At 48.6% G+C, this 5023-nt stretch overlaps 1 pseudogene; it reads right to left on the reverse strand.

Annotated features, from left to right (window-relative positions):
* Positions 1 to 362: 362 nt before the first annotated feature.
* Positions 363 to 1116, reverse strand: LOC111167450 (large ribosomal subunit protein uL24 pseudogene; annotated as a pseudogene).
* Between the last annotated feature and the right edge of the window lie 3907 nt (positions 1117 to 5023).

A 5023-nucleotide genomic window follows, 5' to 3' on the forward strand; every position in this document is an offset into this window, starting at 1 on the left:
CTCTGGAGTAGGGGTCCTGATAATAGTGCCTGGTTGGATTCCAGAATGGCTTTGAATTCCACGATTGCTATGTGCCTCCTGTTTCTCCCCCTTTTAAGGGGAGCATCTATTGAGGTTATCCTGTGCGTGACTTACCATTGTATGCTGGGCACGTGGGGAGCAGTTTTCTTGTCTTGTTAGCTCACAGACTTCTGGATCAAAAGGAGCCACACCCGAGGAGTTGTACCCCAGGAGATTCAGCCACATCCAGACCTGCTGCATGTTATGAGATCAAGGACTTTGAGCCTGCTGTCATGATTGGATACTACTTCGGGTGTTTTGGTAGGAGGTGTATATTTCACATGTGGGAAGGCTGTGCATCATTAGGGGTAGAGGGCAGACCGTGGTAGATTGCTACCTTCATGGCTCTCCAGGGAGTCACACCTCTTCCATATTGATTCTGGACTCAGCTATATGACATATGTTGGCCAATGGGATTTGAGCAAATGTGATCAGGCAGAAACTTCATAAATGCTTGTGCATTAGGGCTTGCTGCTTCTTTTTTTTGTTTTCATTTTAACAGTTTTTAATGAAAGTTGTATGCAAGATTACTTTATTCCTGCATCTTCTCAATTGTTTCTTTCTTATATTTGCCCTTTTCCTTTCCTACTTGGTGAGATTTGGCTTTACATTCGAGGATCTTTCTGCGGTCTTTATCCAGCTTTAGTCCGGTGATAACCACCTTGCTGGAGTGAATGCCCACATGGACAGTCGTACCATTAGCCTTCTCCCACTGCACTTGCTCATTGCAGATGACATATTTCCTCCTGTAAACCTGGACTACTTTGCCAATTTGCTGCCCTTTGTAGTGCCCTCGTACAACCTGAACTTCATCATCCTTTCGGATGGGCATGGATCGAACATCGTACTTCTGTCTCAGCTTTTTAGAAAGAGGGGAAGACATAATCTTCCTGCGAATGTGGGAAGGTGCACTGAAATTCCTTTTCCGGTTTTCCATCAGTCAGAAGTCACAAAGGGATTGAACTTCATTTTGGCCGCTGGCACTTCAGCGATGGCTGTAAAAGGGAAGAGCGCTTGCTTCTTAGAACCCAGCTGCCACGTGAGGAAGCCCGAGCTAGCCGCATGGAGACAGCTGAACTGAAATGCTCCAGTTAACAGCCCCACCGAATTGCCAGGTATTGAGTGAGACGTTCTAAGTTCGTCCAGCCCCCAGTCCACCTGTCAACTGACAACAAATACATGGGTGAGCCCTGTAAGTCCGTATGGAGTACAGATAAGCCGTCCCAGCTGACCCCTGACCAAACTGCTGACTCACAGAATGGTTGTTGCCTTTAGTTACTAGTCCAAGTGGTTTGTTACACAGCAGTAGATAACAAATAAACCAGGTGAAGAGAAGGAAGGGCATTTAAGGTGAAGGAGAAGGCATGAACAAAGGCGTAGAGACAAAGCAAAGCAAAGCGGATGTGGGAAAATACAGGTGGTTTGGGGGTTGCCTGTGGCAATGAATGTTGAGAGGGATCGCTGGCGAAATGGGGAAGACCCAGTTGAGGAACGTGGGTAATGTGAGGTCATCAGAGTTTTATCGGAAGGGTGTGGAATGGCCAGAGAGATGCCTTCTTTCAAAAGATTACTCTGGGGCGGTGTAGGGGATTAACAGAGGGCCACATGGAGTGTCTCCTGCTCAGCTGGTCCTTTCGTCTTGTGGTGGGTTCAGAGCAGAGGTAGAGAGGCAGAAGGCAGCTTCTGGGGGAACAGGGTGGTGTGATAGACACTTCCTTGAGGTCAGGATCTGTGTCTGCCTTATTTACTGTTGTATCTCTAGGGCCTCCGGGTCCTAGCACAAAGCAGATTCTTAATAAATATTTTTGAATGAACATATAAAGAAATAAGAGCAATCAAGTATCGTCGGTGCTGTTTGTCAGGCAAAAAAGGGAGGAAATTCCAAGGAGAGTTTGGGAGAAAGTAGTGGTTATTTTTCTGGAAAGAAGAAGAAAGGCGTTTCCAACAGAGGGAGTCTCAGAAACAAAGGCATGGAAGTGTGAACTGTGTCTGGGGAACAACACATTCTGAAGTTCTGTGTGGTTCACACATGGAGTGGGCAGGGGGAGTGGAGGGATGGTGCCTGAGATGTGGCTGGGGAGGGAGAAGAAGCCAGATCACAGAAGAATGGATTTATAAGGCTAAAGGTTTTAGACTTTATCCAGTAAGCAGTGGGGAGCCATGGCAGGCTCTGAAACAGGGAGAAGTGTGATGAGACTTGCTTTCTGGAGAGATGAGTGGAAACTGATGCGATGGTGTGGGATTGGAAGGATGCACAGGACTGGATGCAGCACAATTGGGACCATAGGAGTTTGGTTGAAGGGGATGAGGACCTGAAATGGGACAGGAGCAGTGGAGATGGAAGAGGTGGGACAGATGAGAGAGACCCACATGGGAGAATTCACAGCACACGGGCACTTCATAGGTGTGTTTGGTGAGGTCTGGCAAGAATTCCCAGGTTTTTGGTGTGGTTGCTCTGAAAGAAGAGAAGAGATGAGGCAGCTTTGGGGCAAAAGATCATGAGTTCAATGTCAGCCATGTTGAGTTTGAGGTCCTGTGGGACGCGCAGTGCAGAGGTCCAGGCTGGGGCTGAGGAGCAAGGTCTGAGCGGAGGGCAAATGTCTAGTAGGTGTTGGCAAATAGGTGGTAATGAGCGCCCAGGGGGCACCGTGGTCCTAGAAGAAAACAAAACCCAGGACAGGACCTGAAGGAGCACTGGTGTTTAAGCCACAAAGGAGTGTGAGGAAGTGCCAGGAGAGAGCCAGGAGAGAGCCGCACCCCAGGAATGGGCAAGTGGTCAGTGGTGTCAAGTAAAGACTAAAACGCATTCATTAGACTTAGCCACAGGGTGGTCACCGGGTGAGGACAGTTTCAGAAGCTGGTGGGAGCTGAGGTCTGAGGTCATTGTTTAAAAATATAGGTTTTATTATTATTTAGGTATGGCAGGGCCAGCAGATGAGGAGATGACTACCACTGAAGAGGTAGTTGGTTATATTCATAGATCTCAAGAGGGATGCACGCCACTCTACGGGGGGTGGGGGGGCTGCACTGGGAGGCACTAGTGTTGGAGGCGGCGGCAAAGGGGAAATTGTGGGCAAGAGCCATTTTTGTGGTTTCTGTGGGAAGGGACAGATAAGGCAGATTAAACAGGTTTAGGATTGGCTAGTTTGAATAATCTCAGTGGTCTCTGGGGCACAAGGGTGTCTGCAGTTGGCTGGTACCTGGCCATGGGATGATTAGGGCAGGTGGCTAGTGATCTGGAATGTGAGAGCCTGATAAAGGAGATGGTTGAGGGTGTGGGCACCCTCAAACCCAATTGGTTAATTGAATTAGATTGGTTAATTTGTTTGGTTGATTGAATTGGTTGGTTTGCATTTGAAAGGTGCACTGGTGGGTGAGTGGTTTACTACTTCCAGGAATTGGCTGCCCCTGGGAGGGGCGGTCACCCCAGATGTCAAAGCATCAGAATACAGAAAATAAACTACCTGGTTAATATAGTCATGGGTTGGGCAGTGAGTCGGAAAAGACTGAGGATGTGAACCTTGTATGTGAGGGGCTGCTGGTGGTTTCCTCTTCTCTCATAGGTGGCTAGAGGTGGTGAGGGGGGTTGCTGGTTTCCAAAGCAAAGGACTGGAGTCTCCCATGAAGGTCAGGACCTGCCCGCTGGTGAGATCTTGCTCGTGCCCATCTCCTGGGCAGCAGCGCCTGGCAAAGATGCTTGAGAGCATGGGCTGTGGGGCTGCTGGGCTTTTTCAGGCTCAACCTCAGGGTTTTGGCTTGGCTGAGCTCAGCTCTTCTCAGTCTGCACAAAGTCAGAGGAGGGCCAGAAAGGGCTGTCTGAGAGGTGAGAATAGCCCCCCTGAGTCCTGACTCAGTCTCTCCAGTAAAGGGAAAACGGATTAGCAGTTTTTTGGCGGGTACCGCTGTGCCTAGGGATAAACAAGACTCATCCTTGTGGAATGTGAGCAGAGTTAGCATTTTTTTTTACTGGCTTTTGGGGAAAACAAAAAAATACGGGCAGAGGTCCCACAGCTGTCTGAAGCCACCTCCACCTTAACTTTCCAGAGCCAGGACACATCTTGGGCAAAGCTGCCTTGTAAGCAAGCTGTTACCTCCTGACTCGCAAGCTCATAATATGTTAACTCCTTCTGAAGAGGCTGACAATTACTCAACACCCCTTTCCAGCTGGCTTCAGCCAATAGAATGGCGGCATGCAAATACAGCATCCTGCAGCTACTCGGGGTCAGGCTAATCCAAAGTAGGAGGAATTTTCTCTAAGAGGGGAAATTCAACTCTTAGACGGGGAAAATGAAAAAAAATAGAAATCTTTTCTTTATGTTGGAGGCATTTCTGCTGCTCGTTGGCAGGAAGGAAGGGAGGAGAATGTCGATGGGTATTCTTTTTTCCGAATGCACTGAGTAGGAAAGCATGTGTTTCAGCTTCTCTGGTGAGAGCATGAGGTACAGTCCAGGAGTCCGTGTGATGCTGTGTGTGTGTGGGGGGGGGGGCAGTGGTGGTGGCTGGAGCTCTTTGTTCACTTAGACACTCCCCCCAGCCCCTCTCTTCAGCTTTCCCAGGAAGATCTCTGTCCATCCAGCCTTCCAGGAGCTATTGGAGGAATGGGTAGACCTGGGTGGGGAGTGACTCCGAGTACAAAATCTTTCTTAGCCCAAACCCTGGGAGTCATCCTCTCTTGCTTTCACCCCCATAACCAGCCTTTCCTCTGAGTTTGAGTTCTACCTGTAAAATGCTTCTTGGAGGCAGCTCTTCTTTCCACCCTCATTGACACAGCCCTAGCGCTAGTACTCATCTTCTCTCACTTGGAGTATTGCAGTAGCCTGCTAATTGGTCTCCTGATGCCAGTTTGTTGCACATTGCTCCACAGTGCTACCAGAGTGATTTTTTCCCCCGAAACCATGTTTAAAAATTTTTTTACATACTTAAAATGTTTGTAATGCATGTATGTGGTTCTAAATTCAATGAT

The sequence above is a fragment of the Delphinapterus leucas genome, chromosome 7, assembly GCF_059928025.1.
Source record: "Delphinapterus leucas isolate spDelLeu-1000000601 "Yukka" chromosome 7, BTC_Dleu_Yukka2, whole genome shotgun sequence".
Taxonomy (NCBI): Eukaryota; Metazoa; Chordata; class Mammalia; order Artiodactyla; family Monodontidae; genus Delphinapterus; species Delphinapterus leucas.